This window comes from Anomaloglossus baeobatrachus, chromosome 7, assembly GCF_048569485.1.
Source record: "Anomaloglossus baeobatrachus isolate aAnoBae1 chromosome 7, aAnoBae1.hap1, whole genome shotgun sequence".
In the NCBI taxonomy this organism is placed as follows: domain Eukaryota; kingdom Metazoa; phylum Chordata; class Amphibia; order Anura; family Aromobatidae; genus Anomaloglossus; species Anomaloglossus baeobatrachus.
Genome location: NC_134359.1, coordinates 75,700,786 through 75,721,594, shown reverse-complemented (window position 1 = coordinate 75,721,594; position 20,809 = coordinate 75,700,786). Strand labels below are relative to the sequence as shown.

Sequence of the window (20,809 nt, the reverse complement as noted above, 5' to 3'; positions counted from 1 at the left end):
GCCGTATTATTTTGGTTATATTGAACTCTCAGCTTGCACCTGTTCACATTTGTCTGTTTAGAGGTGCTGGTCAGTCTTTTATATTTGTAGTACACTCCTCTCTGACTGAACACCCTTCAGCTTAATGCATTTTCAATTAAGCTCGATCCGACTTGCCCATATAATTTTATGCCTTTAGCCTGGATAGAGACTTATTAGGTTAGGGTCCCAACAAAGAATTGTCTATTAGAATATCACTGAGAGGCATTCGGTCCGCAAGGCACGTTCCCACTAGAGGAGGTGCCTGATTAATGCTTGCGTTCAATTAGTTAGTGCTGCTTTGCCCTAGCCAGCTATATGTCAGATCTGCTTGTCTGCTGTGCTTCTGTTACAGTGTACAGTGCCCTTGCCTGTCTCCTGGTCCTGTCGGTACCCTGTGTCTGTCATCTCTGGACGTGCTACCAGCTTCAGCTACCCCAGAGGTTCTTGCTATACCAGAGACACTGTCTGTCCTGCTGTGTCATCTGCCTCAGCCACTTTGGTGGTCCCAGCCTTGCTAGTGACTCTGCTTGTCTGTCCTGACTGTTTTGTCTGCCTCAGCTAGACTGGTGGTCCCTGTCTACACTAAAGAATCAGCCTGTCAGCACCTGTGTCTGCCCCTGCCCTGGGGGTCAGCTGCCACAGTTACGGTCACTTCCCTGTGAATGGCATCTGGAATCTGCCACATGGTGGGCGTTTAGTCAAGCCCATCCTACTAAAGTGTAAGCTCAGAACCCCCTGTGGTCCAGTGGGTCAAATTCAGCTCGCCACTTTACCATCTCCTATGGAGACACTTTGGACACTTTTGACCAGATGCCAATGGCTTCCTCAGAGAATGTGACACCCCTTGGTGCTGGCTGTTGAGCTCTCATGAATTTGCTAATTTGTGTGCTAAGTATCTAATTTTTTAAACAGCAGTAATGCAGTTCCAATTTCCTATATTCAATGTTTGCATATTATAGCACTGCAATGTATTGCTGTATTATTTTAATTATATTTCCTCTGAAAGGGTGTCACACTTTCTGAGGAAGCCATTGACATCTGGTCAAAAGTGTCCAGTTTTGGATTTATTTTGCTACTGCTGCTCCCCTAAGTATTAATTTTTTGTTTTGTTAAACTCTGCCATACAATTCCAGAGATGTGGACCTTTTCATATTGTGAAACTTTTTATGGTCTTTATATAGGGGCGTGGCTTTTTATTTAAATCCACCATACTGGAATCTTATGATGGATTTAAATAAATAAAAAGAAGAAAGAAATAGCCACGTATGATTTCCCCATTCACTCTATGCAATATGAGTTCCATGGTGGTCCAACAACTGTCACCCCCAGTGGTCTCATGTTGATGACAACGCACAGGATAGATGATCAATTAGGTTTCAGACAATTCACTATTGTTATCGCAATGCAAATGATGTTGAATCTGAATAATATAAAGTTATTTTGTAACTAGAGAAACAGAGAGTTCACATGTATGTGTAGAGACCCATGGGGCAGGTGTTTTAACCTACTCGTCGCGGGCCGGGGGTGCAGATCCTCTGCGTCATCACGGGGTGGCTTGGCCTGCTTCCATTGACCCGAGGTGTACAGGAAGGGAAGGATGGCGGTGGATGGGAGGCAGGAATGGAGGAGGAGGGTGGTAGCTGGAGGTGGAGGATGGGGGTGACGGTTAGGAAAGTCTATTAGGATGATTGTGACGCCACTTGTGGTACGTGGCCAGGGATGGAGGCCGCCGCTGCAGGTTCTCTCACCGGGGCAGATGTCGGGTGCAGCCGGGATGGTATTGCTCCCAACAGGTGGAGTGGGCCCCAGGAGGATGGCTGGGGGGGCACGGCAGTCCCCAGGAGCGCCGGAGCACAGGGCCATGGCAATCAGAGTCAGAGTCAATAGGCGTGGGTTCCAAGTCTTTACTTTCTGGTTCAACGCTGCACCCCGGGTACTGGTCTCTGCCATGATGAAGCTCCAGTCGATCCCGCGTAGGTCAGAGGTTAGGTACGGTATGTCAGTCTCTGTGGGTCTCTCCTTCTCAAAGATATGCTGCGTCAATACCCATTGCATGAAGCACCTTGGAAACCCCCTTTGGTTGTTTAAGAGTCCCAGCCCTGTCACAGGTGAAGTGGGTCCTCTCCTTGGGACGAGCCACTGAACTCAGTTCCGGATACAGTGTATCACTGTGCCTCGAGCTATTTGGATGGTGGACGAGAGACCTGAAATCTTTCCATCCTGCAGATGTTGGTAGCCAACGTCAAGTATAACTTGCCCTAGGACTCTACACCCTGTAGTAGCGCCGGTCCTGTGGAAGCAGCTGCCTGCTTCTCCCCAGCGACTGCTGTAGAACTCCTCCGTCGCATAAGATTTACTGGTACCAGACTCCTTTTCCTCCCGGTGTCACCAGCCTGCCCCCGATCTGGCTGATTCTATCCGCCCAAGCTCTGAAGCACTCCCTGTGGATGACCGTGTTGTTCTGTGTTCCCATATGTTCTGAAGTAATTCTGTCTTTGCTCCTGTATTTTACCAGTGCTCCCCCCTCTGGATGAGTCACCAAGCTAAATTGTCATGGTGATCACCTCTGCTCTAATTAGTGAGAAGCCACCTGCTGTATGTGTTATGCAAGGAAATTGCTGACTCATTCTCTGACTATGTGGTTTAGTGAGACTTACCAGACATTAACCTCTCCATACCCGGGATGGATACTGCACCTTAAATGAGTTGCAGTACCCTGTGGTGACCAAAAGCCTCAGGGGTGCCACATATGTATGACCATCATAGTAGCACTGTACCAACATATGTACCATGGTATTAAATCAAAATGACATTGCAACCTTCCAAGCACAAAGGCCACGATTCATTAAAAGTATTTAAAGGGAACCTGTCGCCAGTTTTTTCGTGTATGAGCTAATATCACCACCTTACTCAGCCTCTGTGCTGCATTCTAAAAAGTGGTATATCAAGTCCTGACCCCCTTGTATATCCTCAAAAAAACACTTTTGTATAGCTCCTGTGCTGTATACAAATCTGACCGGTCTGGTTGATGGGCGTCATTGCAACAGCTCCTGTCCCTCTGTTTGTGAATTGCCATCCTCCTGATGTGATTGACATGGATGAGGCTTCCTGTGTCATCCACATAACCAAACGAAATTTTGTGCCTGTGCAGAGACATGCCTGGTTGGCGCAGGTGCACTTGCTTTGCCTTGCTGCGGACAGAGCCTGAAACTTAACTGTGAATATCAGTAGAAATAGCGTAAGAGGAGCTCCAATACATGTTCCAATTCATATTCAAATAAAGCCACAGCCACACCATGATTTTTCAGATACATGTATGAATTATGAGAACCATATTATTCATAAGGGACTGGATGGGGACTGAGGACAAGTCGTAATAATTGTAGAGCAAGGAGAAAACACACGACCAAAATCCAAATTGCAAAAGGTGATAATCTTTATTGACATAGGGGTAGGTGCGGGGCGGCATGAAACAAGTGAGAGCACGAACCATCAATCACTGACCAAAGCATACAGACAGATGTCAAAAATTGTTACAAACCGACAGATTGATCTTATCCATATTAATCACTTGTTCAAAATTAGCAAAATAGTAAATATATGGACACAAAATGTCAGCAGTTTACCCAGGTAAACCTGTGTCACTATGTGACAGGGGGAAAAAAATTCACAATCTTGTTTAAATGGGTCCCTGATCACAGCTGAGACACAAGCTAAAGAGATAGTACTAGGACAGTGCCATAGCCATGACAATTGCTGTGCTGCATTAGAAATCAGGGAACGAGACTCCCAAACATTATATAGAATAATGGACTAGTGGCACATATTACCTGGAGGATTATAGTAGTCAGTGAGAGGTCCGTGTCCTTCCCGACGGCCGTTTCGGCTATGAAGCCATCTGACGAAACGGCCGTCGGGAAGTACATGGACCTCTCACTGACTACTATAATCCTCCAGGTAATATGTGCCACTAGTCCATTATTCAATATAATGTTTGGGAGTCTCATTCCCTGATTTCTAACGCAGCACAGCAATTGTCATGGCTATGGCACTGTCCTAGTACTATCTCTTTAGCTTGTGTCTCAGCTGTGATCAGGGACCCATATAAACAAGATTGTGATTTTTTTTTTCCCCTGTCACATAGTGACACAGCTTTACCTGGGTAAACTGCTGACATTTTGTGTCCATATATTTACTATTTTGCTAATTTTAATGTTCCAATGCATGCGCAGTTAGGTTTCAGGCTCTGAAGGGCCGAGCAAAATGCACCTGCATGAACTGCAATGCCCCTGTGCAGCTGCGAGATGTTTGGCTATGTGGATGACACATGTCGCATCATCCATATCAATCACATCAGGAAGATGGTAATTCCCAGTGGGGAGGAGGGACAGGAGCTGCCACAATGATGCCCATAGGACCGGACCAGTCAGATTTGCATACAGCAAAGGAACAATTCAAAAGAGTTTTTTGTGGATATACTGGGGGTCAGGACATAATATACAACTTTTTAGAATGCAACACAGAGACTGAGTAAGGTGTTGGTATTAGCTCATACACGAAAAAACTGGTGACAGGTTCTCTTTAAAGCAGTATTGTGTCATAAAACACTTTGAAAAGTCAAACCATTTTACCATTGAGCAAAAAAATATTGACTTTTGATGTTTCCATGACACTTTTGGCTAGGTCTGACAAAATAGGCAGAGCTGGGAAGGAGGCGAGTGCGATGTGTATGGCGAAACTCATCTGACAGATTCATCAAAAGTGTCGGTGTACATAACTCCAGAAATGTTACTCCAGTCTCTGACTGGAGTATTATTTCTGGTGATAAGATGTGCCAAATTCACTAAATGACGTCCACCCCTTCATGAATGCGGCATATCTTATTCATGGACACTTCTCAAAAAGACTCGCATATGAAAAGCCAGTCACTTTTATGGACCAGTGTCACCACACTGAAATGTCAGATCCAAATTGACAAAACTTACCCACGTATCCAAACATGACATTATTAGCTCAAAAAGCAGATAAAGCTCTGCACAAATATAAACTACACATAATTAACATAAAATTATCAAATTTACTTGTATCTAGAAATTGTTTTAAAATTTGATAGGGAAAATAAATCAATTCTAAAGGGTTAAAAACATGAAAATAAATACAACATTTTCTATAGTAATTCAACAAAACATCTGAACGACCACATTCCCTCTCCGTGCTTTATGAATAAATCAAATGGATAATTAACCACAATATCCCACTGACCAACTACACAGCACTTTTGACAAACATTTGCCTGAAACTAATGCACCACAGCAAGTCATATTTCACAAGGCAAATAGCACCCGCTACCTCTAATGGTGACATTGTTTAGAGTTTAGTGTTAAATGAATGCACAGAGCACTTCAGCCCTCGGAGAGCAACCCCAAGACACAGCAAATACATTATTTAACAGCCATTGGGAGAAAAAAGCCAAGAAAGAAAAAAGAAAATGTTAACTCAAAAGGGCTATTTCTAGGTAGCAGGTAACAGGTAGTCACTGGGCCGATGGCCAGGATTAGAATGGCACCTGTCTGACTCCTGTGACCCATTGTACCAGTAGAATAAAGTAGCAAAACTGCTAAGAAAACAGCTGTTATCTATAATGGACACCCCATGTGGCTTCTGGAAAGGACCAAAAGGCCCCATTACACGCAACGACATCGCTAACGAGATATCGCTGGGGTCACGGAATTTGTGACGCACATCCGGCCTCGTTAGCGACGTCATTGCGTGTGAAACACTCGAACGACCGTTAACGATCAAAATTACTTACCTTATCGTTGATCATTGACACGTCGTTCTATTCCCAATTATCGTTGCTGTTGCAGGACGCAGGTTGTTAGTCGTTCCTGCGGCAGCACACATCACTATGTGTGACACCGCAGGAACAAGAAACATCACCGTACCTGCGGCCGCCGGCAATGAGGAAGGACGGAGGTGGGCGGGATGTTCCGCCCGCTCATCTCCGCGCCCTCCGCTTCTATTGGTGTCGCTGGCATCGCAAGAACCGCCCTCTTAGAAAGAAGGCAGTTCGCCAGCCACAGCGACGTCGCTGGGCAGGTAAGTACGTGTGACCATTCTTAGCGATGTTGTGGGCCACGGGCAGCGATTTGCCCGTGATGCACAACCGACAGGGGCTGGTGGTTTCACCAGCGACATCGCTAGCGATGTCGCTGTGTGTAAAGCGGCCTTAAGTTGTCTTAGTAGGGGCAGATGTACCACACATTCGATTGCACAGGGTACCGGAAAGGAAAGGTGGCCATGTTGTGTCTCATTAGAGGACAAAGGAGACCTTCTTTCCACATCTGACTATTCTCAGTACATGCTTCAATTCATTTAATTTTTATGGTTCTACAAGCCATTCTTATCCAAGACTTTTAGCATGGAAGACAGAGATATTAAAGGGAACCTGTCACCAGGTTTTTCCCTTATCAGCTGCGGCCACCACCAGTGACCCCTTATATAGAGCATTGTAGAATACTGTATATAAGAGCCGAGGACACTGTGCATAATGTAACGCCCCTGTAAACGGGTCGTTACAGGGTATTAAATGTTACCCCATTTTTCCCGGGCAGGAGGAAGAAGAGTCCCCACAACATACACTCACATCACACTGGCAGGAAGGAGTTAATAGCTTTTGCAGCATGAAGTTTTGAGTCCATGACTCATCCTGTCTCGTTAATGAGCAGGTGGCTGGACACAGGCAGGTCCCCATGACAACCAAGGGAAGGGGGGCCTGAATAGGAGTGAGTTTAGTGCAGAACACACAGAAAGTTGGTCAGAACGTCAGAGGCTGCAGCAGAGTGCAGACTTACACAGGACAGCTCCCTGCTGAGGAGATGCCACGAGACCAGGGCTGATAACACCTAGAGGAAGGGAATGGAGCTGAGGACTGGGGATCCCTGGAGAAAGTTGTACCCGGTGGCGGTTGGTGTGTGTCCGCTACTGGAAGAGAGACAGACAGAATGGCGGCGGGTCCCCAAGATGCTCCATGCCACGGGGATAGCATTATCGCACCGAAAGAGAGAGGGACCCCCAGATCACTCCACCGGCCCCTTCCTCCTACCTGCCCGGGACCGACCAAAGGCTACAGGCGGCGAGGACCAGCACCCGGGTGCGATATGGAACGAACTTTAAATAAAGAACAACTGGAACCGCACTCCGTGACTGCTGTGAGTAATGCTGCCGCCCTGTGCCCCCGGTGTCCCTGCGGACTGTTGCCCTAGGTCTCATAAACCTCCCGGGGCCACCCCGCTCCACCCATGGGGAGCGATTCCATCCGGCTGCCCGTAACACCTGCCCCGGAGAGAGACTGTGCAGCGGTGGCTGAACACCTATCCGCAAACCACGGGTGGCGCTGCAAGCATCCCCCGCCCCCGTCCTGTACCGTTTCCTGGGGGAGAGTGATGGCAAGCTCTCCAGGAACCCCGTTACCCTCCTTCCATCCCCCTTGTAACACCAGACTGACGGTCGGACTTTCCTTTTATTGAAACCCGCCGGGGGTCACGGAAGCCGGGTCGGGCCACTCACAGCCTGACCCCGAATACCACCGGTCCGGTGACAATGCGAGCACTGCAAGCCTCGGCGTGGGCGTTTCACATAATGTAAAAAATACCTTTATAATACTCACCTAGAGGGCGGTCCGGTCCGATGGGTGTCGCTGCTCTTGTTCTGGTGCCTCCTCTATATTGTGCAATCGCCATCCTCTTGCCCAACCCCATGTGCATGACGCATCTTCATTCACACAGAGGCCTCCACTTGGTCTTTCACCTGCCTGGCTGAGGGCAGAGCATAGTATTGTAGTGTGCATGTGCTGGTGTTCTGTGACCTTTTCTCGTGCCTGTGCATTACAGTACTTTGCTCTACCGTTAGCCGGCAAATCTAAGTGCGCATGCGCATAAGCACAATGGAGGACACTGTGTGGATGATGTAGGATGCGTCATCCACACGGGGACAGCGTTCGCACAAGACAGAGGAGGTGCCGGACCGAGAGCAGTGACACCCATTGGACCGGACCGCCACCTAGGTGAATATTATAAAGGTGTTTTTACATTATACAGATCGGCATGGGCACTTATACCATATTCTAGAATTCTGTATATAAGAGCTCACTGGTGATGGCCGCAGCTCAGGGAAAGACCTGGTGACAGGTTCCTTTTAACAATGACTAACACACTGCACTGTTATGTATACAGTATATCACAAAAGTGAATACACCCTTTACATTTTTGTAAATATTTTATTATATCTGTTCATAGGACAACCCTGAAGCTCTGACACTTTAATGCCACGTAAAGTAGTCAGTGTGCAGTTTGTATAACAGTGTAAATTTGGTGTGGCCTCTCTCAGCATACAGCCATTAATGTCTAAACCGCTGGCAACAAAAGTGAGTACACCCCTAAGTGAAAGAGGCCAAATTTTCCCAAAGTTTCAATATTTTCAAGCACTGTCTTAACTCTCTTGGACATAGAGTTCACTAGAGCGTAATAGGAGCCACTGGATCCTCTTCTGTCCTCCATGACGACATCACAAAGTGGTGGATGTTAGAGACCTTGCACCCCTTCACTTTCTATTTGCTTGGCAAGTCCAGCACCTTTACCGTCAGTTTATTTAGCAAGGCAGTGATCATCTTAGAGGTGTGTTTCGGGTTGTTTTGCTGGAATACTGCCCTGCGGCCCAGTTTCCGAAGGGAGGTAATCATGCTCTCCTTCAGTATGTCACAATACATGTTGGAATTCATGGTTCCCCCAATAAACTGTAGCTTCCCACAGCTGGCAGCACTCATGCAGCCTCAAACCATGACACTCCCATCACCATGCCTGACTGTAGGCAGGACACACTTGTGTGCTGCCCCCGTGCCAGCAGCCAGCGCTGCTTGGGTCCGGGCCTTCTGGGATGGTGGCTCGAGGGTCTCCGGACCCGGGGGTCTCGCGGACATGCCGAATAAATGAGGGGAACGTAGATGTACAGGCTAGGCCATAGCAAGTTCGTGACGCCACCCACGGTGTGTGGTGAAGTGGGACACCACCGCTGCTGTTATGGGGCCCCCGGGGCAGATGTTGTGCAGCAAGTTGTTAACCCCTCCGTAGGCAGGGATGGTGACCCCAGGACCCGGTGGCTCGGTGCAGGGAATGGCGACCGCAGGGGGTGCTGGAGTACTCATGATTAGTAACACACACGAGTCTCTGGTAAACCAAGATGGTGGTGGCCAATGCCGCGTCTGGTTGCGTTCGGGGTCCCCCACCCGGCTGGTGGTCTCTATCCTTTTCCTGCACTTCTTTGTGTAAGGTGGACATTCCTAGTACGAAACTCAGGAGTCCGCTCCCGGCTGGATGTGGCCTAAGGAGCCGTGCCCACAGACGCTGGCCTGTGGGATCTATGGGCCTTGGCAGTGACCTCTTATCCCTAATCGGTGGGCTGTTGTCTTCTATGAGGGATTTTGGGTGGGACAGGACCTCTAGTCCTGGCCTCAATCGGTTAATTAACTAGTTCCAGTAGGTTCTGGTGCTGGCATCAGGGTCCGAGTACCCCCCTTTGTGCATGGTTTCCAGTCGGGTCTCCGGTGTAAGTACCAGCGGGCTACAACCCTGTCCCGGTCCACCTCGGTTCTGCCGAGCCGTCTTCCCGTCTCCTGCTGACGGAGACCACGTCTGCCTCCTAGCCAGTGGCACCAGGGCTCCAACCCTGGTACCGTTCAACTTGAACTTCACTGCTGGAGCTATACCTAGCTCCAGCCAACACTCCCCTCCAAACTGAACTCTAAGCTAGACTGCTTGTTTTCCCGCCCCGGGCTGTCTAGACCCCTGGGTGGGCGTGTTCCAACCGCCTGGTCACGCCCACTGGTGTGTCTGTCTGTCCCTAAGGGGGGTGACTAGGGTTTCTGGTCGGCTGTGTGTTTCCTAGTGAGGGAACGGTGTTATGCAAGGGCCTACCTGTGACTACCTGGTTTTGCTAGGGCTTCAGACTTGCGTTTGTATGCCTCACCTGGCTGTCTCCACACATGATTGACACTATCGGAACCAAATAGGCTTATTCTGGTCTCATCAGACCACAGGACATGGTTCCAATAATCCATGTTCTTAGTCTGCTTGTCTATAGCAAAATGTTTGCTGACTTTCTTGTGCATCCTTCTGGGTTGACAGCCATGCAAACCAATTTGATGCAGTGGGTGGCTTATGGTCTGAACACTGACTACTGTAGTTGAACCCTCACTACTTTAACTTCTGCAGCAATGTTGTCAGCACTCATATGCCTTTTTTTAAAAGACAACCTATGGGTATGACGCTGAGCATGTGCACTCAGCTTCTTTGGTTCATCATGGTGAGCCCTGTTCTGAGTGGAACCTCTCTTGTTAAACCGCTGTATGGTCTTGGCCACTGTGCTGCAGCTCAGTTTCAGGATGTTGTCAATCTTCTTATAGCCTGGGCCATCTTTATGTACTTTATGTAGAGCAACAATTGCTTTTTCAGATCCTCACAGAATTCTTTGCCATGAGGTGCCATGTTGAATTTCCAGTGACCAATATGAGAGCGTGTGTGAGTGATACCAAATTTACCACACCTGCTCGCCATTCACACATGAGACATTGTAACTAATTAGTCACACATGATACCGGGGAAGTAAAATGGTTAATTGGGCACAATTTGGCCATTTTAACTTAGGTGTGTACTCACTTTTGATGCCAGCAATTTAGACATTAATTGCTGTCTTTTGAGTTATAGTTTGTGTTTGTGTTATACAAGCTGTACACTGACTACCTTACAAAGTATCATATCGTCAGTGTTGTCCCATGAAAAGATATAAAATATTTACCAAAATGCGAGGGGTGTGCTCATTTTTGTGATATACTGTAAAAGAAATGTATTTATCTAAATGATTTTCTTCTTCTTTACAGGAATATTGTACTGGTATCTATATGGAATTTTTCTTCTTTACAGTAATATTGTACCGATAGGTAAAAAGTTGCATCATTGTGTACTAGTACATCTCTATATACTTTATACCTGTATATTATGAGTAAAAAAAAGCCAAAAATTAAAATTTTGATTTTTTTTTTGTTCCATAAAAATACAAAAAATAAGGCCACAAAAAATTAAGATGGACATTGCCAGTAAATCAAAGTGAAATGTGAAATTAATATCATCAATATTTGTTTTGAAGCCTGAAACTAGTAAAGGCCAGCAAGATGATAGACTCGCCACTGCAATAAGACAACACGAGGAAGGTAAGACAATCACTTGGAGAAAGACTCAAAAAATAACACTCTACAGCTTCTCCAGCAGGATCTTCTCAGCTGCAACAGAAGCAACAGCTCAGCTTCTGAAGAGACTGGCTCCTTCAAAGTGGACAGCATAGTTATGAGCTATAGCCGGCATAGGGAGGAGTGGATATTTATAGCATAAGGGTGTGGCTGCAGCTGAGATTACAACTACTTTTTAGATCACTGCAGGATAGAAATGAGCCTTAACCTCTTCAGTACCTTATGGAATTAAATACGCTCCAAGTCAGGGAAAAGATGAGTTGGTATAAAAGTGGATTTATGATCAACAATGCACTGTGACCTTCTATTTTCAGATGCCCCAAGATCACGTCAGGCCGTTACACGCTTGGGACACCTGACAGTGTGTTGTGCGCATGCTGTCAGGATTCAAGGGTATTGCCAGTGAGCGCAGGTGATTTCATGAATTCAAATATACAACTAAATTTGCTTGGCCTCTCACAAGTCACATGTTTAGAGAAAAAACAGTCACGTCTTGTCAGAATGTAAATGGAAGTATGCAAATTGCAAACTTGCGGTCACATCACCACCCACTCTTGTCTCCAATACCAGTGAATCCTGAACGCGTGCATATTGCACTTCGTCTGGATTCAGAATTCTGCAGTCACATAAAATGTCTGCAGACTTTAGGTGAAGACCGGACAAGGTCTTAATTTGCTCTAAACTGATGGTGCCCAGATTGTAAAATAAACCTTTTATACTATATATCGCTCCAGTTTTCCAGCAGTCATCTCCCTTTACTTTACTGTGTTAGCAAATGACACATCTGGCTCAGGTATCACAAAGTACTCGCCAATAACAAGCACTTTAGTAAATTACATTAAAGGTCCACTAAGGCTAAAACGCAAGTTGGCATCCTATGTTAATAATGTTTAGAAAGCTTTTATTATCTGAGATAATACCGTGAATGGGAGAAACATTGCCAGGTCCATTACAGCATGGAAGCTGCATTCAGCGTCTTCTAACCTGACTTTAGAGCCAGAAAGTGCAACAGTAAGATTTGAGATTAATCACCTTCAGGCTGTATGGTGACCAGCTCCTCTCTCTCTATATATATATATATATATATATATATATATATATATATATATATATATATATATATATATATAAAAAGAAAGAGGACTGGTCCTGAACTTAACGATCAGGACAATCCTTAAAGGGGTTGTCCACTACTTTGAAACTAGTGGCCTATCCTAAGGATAGACCATCAATGTCTGATCGGTCGGGATCTGACATGCCACACCCCCGCCAATCAGCTGATCTTGGTCCCGGCGGCAGCAGCAGGTGGCTAGAAAAGCTAATATCCGGCGCTGCTCCGTCTTCTGATAGCGGCAGCGGCTGGGTACTGCACATCCGCCTCCTATTGATCTGAATAGGAGGTTGATGTGCAGTACTCGGCTGCGGTCACTATCATAAGACAGAGCAGCGCTGGAACTAAGCATTTCGTGCCGCCTGCTGCTGCCACCGGGACCAAGATCAGCTGATTGGCGGGGCTGTGACATGTCAGACCCCTACCGATCAGACATTGATGGCCTATCCTAAGGATAGACCATCAAATTCAAAGTCATGGCCAACCCCTTTAATGTATACTGTAGACTAGTGTTCATCAACCTGTGGCTCTTTGCTATGGTACAACTATAACTCCCAGTTAAAGGCTGCTGTAACATCTTGGAAGTTTTAGTTCCATAACAACAGGAGAGTCATGGATAAAAAATGAGGGCTGCAGGTAATCTATTTCCTTCCAATGTTTCTCAATACCATTGATACACAGGAGATGACTATTTCATAGAGTGAGTGACTGGGAATGTGTTACGGGTCAATTATTTTTCAGTAATGAACGCTGTACAGTCCCTAACACTTGACTCTGGTTTCTGGCTGGGAATGCAGGGAAACAATAACTAAAATTGTATTCCCAAAATGCATGTGAAACATGGAAAAGCAACTGAGGAATGGCGAAAAAGTGGAAGAATATGTCATTTTTCTAATTCATCAGATTCACTTCCCTAAGATTCTTTTCTCGCACACTGGGAAAATGAAATAATGTGTCAGAGTCTAGAACAGGAATAAAGGGGGGTGGTACAGGGCAGACATGGCGCAGTTGCTGCATGCAGTTTTATCTTGTCAAAACCGGGAGTAAATTCTAAAAAGGGAAAGAAAAGATTTACACTTCTTTTTTTTTTTTTTTTAACCAAAAAACTAGTGACAGCCTTAGGATAGATTCAAAAAACCTTAATCTTAATGAGTGATTGAATATCGCTTCAGTTGATATCCTTTGCTGTTGGATCAAACTCCAACTGCAAAGATCCTGTGATGCTAGCCACTACTTATGGGAAGTATGGGCGGAAGAGTAGTCAGGAAAACCAGTGTCTGTTAACAGGAGGACACGTATGAGCACAAGGGTAAACAGAGGCATAGTCAAGTCAATATCCGAGGGTCAGAAATCCAGGAGGGTACAGAATAAGTTCGGGGAGAAAGCAGACACGTGGTCAGGTAACGGTCCGAGGTCAAAAGGCAGGAGGTCACTCCAAGAACAAGGAGTGGGCAGAGACGAATCAAATAACAGTCCAGGGTCAGAAAACAAAGATCAGAACCCTAGAATAGACACAAGTCAACAGCACAACTGCAGAACCAGAGAATACAACTGGCAAGGTTCTGGGCGAGCATGCTCAGTAAATAGCCTGAGCAATGATCAGGGAGGTGGAACACCTGAGTAATAGGCACTAACATGGAATCCAGTGCTGCCAATCAAACTGCTAGATCAGTAACTCAGGAAAGTGCAGCAGAGCATCTCCAAAGGCAAGATGCTCTGCACAGAAGAATCGTGACAGATCCCTAACAATCACATGAATGATGGGGCAGAGACCCGTTCTGCATTATCACTGCATAGTACCAATATCTTCTACATGCTATGCAGAGAGCTATAACTTACTACCATTTAGATCCAATCTTCTAATATCCAAAGCACCAAAGACTCCTTCAATTAGAAAAATCTTTACTGGTCCCACTGTACATGAGGGGATAAAAACAGCGTAATGTTTTGACCAACGCAGTGCCTTTTTCAAGCCATAAAAAGGTGTAGCTTGATAAAGGCCCTGCGTTGACTAACACATTGTGCAGTTTTTTATTCCTCTCATGTACATTGGGGACCAATAAAGATTTTTCTAATTGATGAAGGAGTCTTCGGTGCCATGGTTATTACAAAATTGGATTTGCTTTGCAGCATTTGGAGGGCTGCACCAAGCTGCACGAACAATTGAAGTGGTGCGTAGGAGACACCTGTCTTACATTAGTACCATTTAGAGTCACAGAACCCGATTTGGAGAACTGATGTGCAGTGAATATTTCTGAAAGCCCCCTCAATGAGGGTCTCAGCTAATGAACATTCACCGATCATCAAGTGATAGCATGTCCTATATTGATGAGGTAGACCCCTTTGTGATGTGTATTATTCACTTTACTATGGAAACTACGTTTTAAGAGAACCGGTCATCAAAGTTATGCATATTAAAGGGTTTGTCTGCTAACTGGACAACCCCTTCTTATTCCTGATATTTGACCCCATAAAAGTAAAAAAGCCTATACTCATCTCTGGTGCCGGTGCAGTTCCAACAGTATTGGAATTCACGTTGCTGGAGCGCATGTGACATTTTTATGCCACACAACACCTGCATCCAATCAGTTTGGGCTTCTCTCTCCCCACCTTTGGACATGTAAGTAATCGCCTGGAAGTGAGCAACCAGTTACAGCTCATAGTTCCTGTTTACTTAACCATCCAAAGACAGGGAGAGAGAAGCCGACACTGATTGGAAACAGGGTCTGCATGTCATAAAAAAGTCACATAGGCCCCGGAAATGTGAGTTCCGACACCATTGGAACCACACCAGCACCGGAGGTGAATATAGGTTTATTTAATTTGGTGGGGGGGCAAATATGGGGAATGAGAAAGGTTTGTCCAAGTAGTGGTTAACCCTTGTAACTTAACGATATACCCCTTTAACTTAAAGATATGGCCTTAATGGCGCTGTTATACTGATATGATACATACCGTAGATTCAGACAAGAATTATCCAGCCTGGTTTTTTTTTCAAAATTATTATTAAAAGTTTTGTTTTTTGTGAATTAGGCTGGGCTGTGGGGAGGAACAGTGGGAAAGGTCTTTGGCTCTGCCCTGGACACTCCGCTGCTATTGGTGTATTTAGCTACTTACCTATTCAAATTTTGCGCCTGCCCCACCATAGCCACGGACACCGCTTTCACTGATTGATATCTTGGCGATGATCAGGAAAATCGCAACAGTGGCAGCACATGCGCAGATTTAGTTCTCAGCTAAATGTTGAGCCGAGATCTCAATTCGAGCATGCTCTGCCATGATTCCATTTTACTGAAGACCGTCGGAGAAGTCATTCAGAACATGCACCACTATCAGCGCCATTTTACTGAAGCCTTTCTCAATAACAATCTGCGCAAGCACTGCCATCAGCTAGGGCGGCTAAGCACAACATTTAAATAATGAAGAGAATAAAGACACCAGAAATAGTAGAGGTTCTATGGCAGAGCCAAAAGGCTGCTTTAGATGCAGCGACATCGCTAGCGACGTCGCTCGTGAAAGCACCCGCCCCGTCGTTTGTGCATCACGGACAAATCGCTGCCCGTGGTTCACAATATCGCTGGTACTCGTCCCACGTACTTACCTTTCTAGCGACATCGCTGTGGCCGGCGAACAACCTCTTTTCTAAGGGGGCGGTTCGTGCGGCGTCACAGCGACGTCACATGGCAGGCGTCCAATAGAAGCAGAGGGGCGGTGAGCAGCCGCATGAAAGTCATGCCCACCTCGTTGCCGGAGGACGCAGGTATGTTGCTGTTCGTCATTTCCGGAGTGTCACACGTAGCGATATGTGCTGCCTCAGGAACGATGAACAACCTGTGTCCAGAACGAGCAACGATTTTATGGAAATGAATGACGTGTCAACGATCAATGATAAGGTGAGTATTTTTGATCGTTAGCGATCGCTCGTACGTGTCACACGCAACGACGTCGCTAACAATGCCGGCTGTACGTCATGAGTTCCGTGACCCCAACGACATCTCATTAGCGATGTCGTTGCGTGTAAAGGGGGCTAAAGACTCTACGTACAGAGCCCACCATACAGTCTGGCCCCAATAAGCAGAGACCAAAACTTCTAATGATGATTTAAAAATAAATGATGATTTAAAATAAAAATAAAAAAAAACAGGCTGCAGATTTATTCACAGAATATATGTATTAAATCAGTATATCAGCGCCACTATGGTCATACGTTACGTTTAATATGCATAACCTGACAACAGGTTATTATTCCTTTTACAGGAGATCTTACAACTGTTGAAGATTATATTCTCCATCTTTATCAAACACATTTTTGGACTATTGACACATGAATCACAGTCTTACAAACAGAGGTATTAAACTGAGTAATAATTGGGTCCATCCAGAATCTTTATGATGTTCATCAACTTAATATGAAGATTAGAAATACATGTTTAGCCAACCTCCCATCAAACCTTACAGGATATATGTTGGAGCCTAAGGGGTACTTTGCATATTACGACATCGCTACTGCGATGTCGTTGGGGTCAAATCGAGAGTGACGCACATCCGGCGCAAGTAACGACGTCGCAAGGTGTAAAGCCTAGATGCACCGATAAACGATCACAAACGCGTCGTAAATCGGTGATCTGTGTAGTGTCGGTCATTTTCATAATTTCGCTGCAGCGACAGGTATGATGTTGCTCCTCGTTCCTGCGGCAGCACACATCGCTGTGTATGAAGCCGCAGGAGCGAGGAACTTCTCCTTACCTGCCTCCACCGCCTATGCGGAAGGAAGGAGGTGGGCGGGATGATTACGTCCCGCTCTTCTTCGCCCCTCCGCTTCTATTGGCCGCCTGCCGTGTGACATCGCTGTGACGCCGCACAACCCGCCCCCTTAGGAAGGAGGCGGGTCGCCGGCCAGAGCGACGTCGCAGGGCAGGTAAGTGCCGTAGCGATAATGCTCGCTACGGCTGCTATCACAAGATATCACATGTGCGACGGGGCGGGTACTATCGGGCTCGGCATCGCTACCATTGGCTAGTGATGTTACAGCGTGCAAAGTACCCCTAAGACATAGATGTGAACAGACAATTACAAAAGTGGAGCATATGGCCGTTAGGACCAAATATGCAATGGTGTTCTCTGTATTGTTACTGTTAGAGATATTAATTATGAACTACGTGATATTCTACAGAATACATCACAATAATCACTCAGATTGATGTGATTCACTGTAAATTGGGCCGGTCAACAGCACATGGAAACTTTCCTGAAATCTTAGAACATCTCTATGAACTAGAGGAAGGTATCAATATATTGATTTTCTTCAACTACAAAATCATATTATTTATGACTCGGCATCCATAAATGTAGAGTAATTGTCCCTATTGTCTTTGTCTGTGCTTTTTAGATCACAAACAGATCAACAATAATACAACAATCACCTGAGAAAGCCCAACACCTTGTGTATACACTTGCAAGACATGAGGATTATCCCCCAATTTCCAATAACTTAGAACAACAAGTGTTTTTCACAGAATGGAGTGTGCTGTATTTTTTTCATTATATGTTCAAGGCTATTTTTTTACATAGATTTTTCTGGATTAAAAATCCAAGTGAAAAAAGACTTAAACAAATTAGGGGCACATTTTCTTGATGTGTTTTTGGAGCATGTTTTGCGTTTAATGCATTCTTCTGCATCATTTGATTCACTAGTCAAACTGCACATTTTTAATGTTTTTTTTAGAGGGACAGCTTTTGTGCATGGGGTGTTTTATCTGCTTGAAATGATTCAGAATTCAAAGTGAACTTTATTAATATGCCTAATGGGACAACTTTCATGTATGGTATAATATATAAAAAAAGATAGGTTCCGGCTCCACAAAATATAAGTAGGTGCTAGGAAAAAAAAAATCACTAATCATAAAGGGTAACTCCAGCACTCAAGAGACAACAAAGGGTCAAATATAATTTTTTTTTTTTTATTTTTGATTTGTTGCAAAAAGGGGTGCACCTCAAACTATGCAAAACAACGTTTTGGCTTCTAGGAAGCCTCCATCAGGGTTTTGCTATATGTCAGATTCGAGGGGGGAGGATGCAGAGCACAGAGGAGCAGTGCGCCTTCAGTGAGTCCACCGGTGTTTCACGGACAAAGTCCCAGGCAGTGGTGGCAGTGATAGTAGTGACAGCTCTATCAACTTTCATGTATGGGACATTTTTCTGCTTCAATTAATTAAAAAGTCAAATTTGGAGCATCTTTTTAGGAAAAAAAAAAATCATAAGATTTGACATGTGACGTTTTACCATTGAAATCAATAAGAAGCTCCTTCAAAGATTATTTGAAGTTTTTCATGTGGATTTTAAAACTGAATTTGCAGAAAAAATCACATAAAAGAATTAAATGAGAATATACCCTTATGCTTCATAAAACTGATCCAGTATTATCATGGAATAATTATCATTTTTTCCATCGTCGTATACTACTGACTACAGCTAAACTCTATGGAGACTTTTGGGTTCATGGTTGGAGGGGTATAGCCAAAACTACCACATGACCTGGATGAGAAACTATCCACGGTGGCCCGAAAGTTGGATTGTTGTAATACTGATGGAAATATTTTGAGCACTTACGACATTAAAAAGTGTTAAACAAACAAAAACATATTAAAACATGTAATACAATAAAAAAGAACTTATACTTTGATAGTGTTTAAGGATGAAGGTACACACAAAACCTCAATCTATTACCCCGATCAGCATAGCGTGAATTTAAATAAACACAATTTGCCCAAAGGGCAACTAGAGGTACCCTAACCAAATATCATTAAAATGTAACTTTTTCTACTATCCAAATTAAATGACCAAATCTAAAAATGTCAAATAGGGCAAAGTACACATAATCTCTAAGGAGGTGAAACAAACGGCCGCGGATCGAAGTTCACTATGAAATAGTAGATTAATATCCTATTATATTATATATTGTATATCAAGTTCACCCTACACTGACTATTTAAAACCATTCAGCTAATGGCCTCTCCAAAATGTTTCACCATGACTGGCTTCATTAGGGGGCTTGCTATACAATATATAATATAATAGGATATTAATCTACTTTATGGTGAACTTCGGTTTTACCTCCTTAGAGATGATGTGTCTTTCACCCTATTTGCCATTTTTAGATTTGGTCATTTAATTTGGATAGTAATAAAAGTTAAATTGTAATGATTTTTAGTTAGGGTACCTCTAGTTACCCTTTGGGCAAATTGTGTTTATTTAAATTCACCCTACGCCGATCGGGGTAATAGATTGGGGTTTTGTGTGTACCTTCAACCTTAAACACTATCAAAGTATAAGTTCATATTTGTTCTATTATATTTTTTCATTTTTTAATACGTTTAGAAGGTTAGTAAGGTTGAAGGTAGACTTAAGTCCATCAAGTTTAAGCCATGACCTAACCTAACATGTTGTGTATCTGTGTGTATGTTTGCCCATATAATCTGTTGTGATACATTTCACCGATTGAGCTGCAGTCCTACTTTTGGTCTACTCTGTAGAAGAAAAAGTTGTGTGACCGTTGTAAGAATTCCAACATGTTGAGTTCCACATATGGCTTCATCACCTCCATGGAGAAACTTTGAAGGCACATAATGGTCACAGTATTGTACTATTTTCTTTTGACTTTCATGTTACCAGACGTTTCTGTGAAACCCTAGGATCACTTTGACTTTTAAGGTCAACTGTTGAAGGAGAAACTTCTTCTATAGAGATGTAATAACAAATGTCATCACTTCAAGCAGTTTCACCTGCATTCTACCGAACTTCACACAATTCGTTTCATATGGACATAGTGACATTTAACAAAACGTTAGTTTAAAATAAAACAAATCAAACTGTAATTTCACTCTAGGGACCTGATGAGTTACTGATGGAATATTGAGTGTGTATTGTACATTAGGAGTAATTGTATAAAATAGTTAAAATCTACACAAACTTCTCAAATCACTTAAAAAAATCAAATAGTAGAGTAAATTGGTGTTTTTACCATGGTTTGTGACAATAATGGATTTGAGATATTCCGCTCTACTACTTTGTAGATAAATTTGAGATGCTAGGATAAATCCAAGACAACATCTATATAGCACACACTATATGTTACATAAAAAAAGACACAGATCCATCAAGGTCCACCTTTCTGGATCAATTATACATCATTCATTGCTTTATTAATTATAACCCCAGTGCCATGAATTATTAGATAAGTACCTAGCCCTTTACATCAATACTTTACTCTTAAGTATATAAAGATGTTTAACTAAGTGTAAAATCCAAGTATCAACTGTAAAATAAGAAAGAACCCCCATAACATCTGTACACTTAATATTTAAGACAATATGGCAAAC

The 20,809-nt window shown here is 44.2% G+C and overlaps 1 protein-coding gene across 1 annotated transcript in view; it reads right to left on the bottom strand.

The window, feature by feature from the left end:
• The window catches only part of ZNF804A (zinc finger protein 804A), a 268,212-nt gene that overhangs the window by 246,979 nt on the left and 424 nt on the right, over positions 1-20,809 (bottom strand). The window lies entirely within an intron of this gene.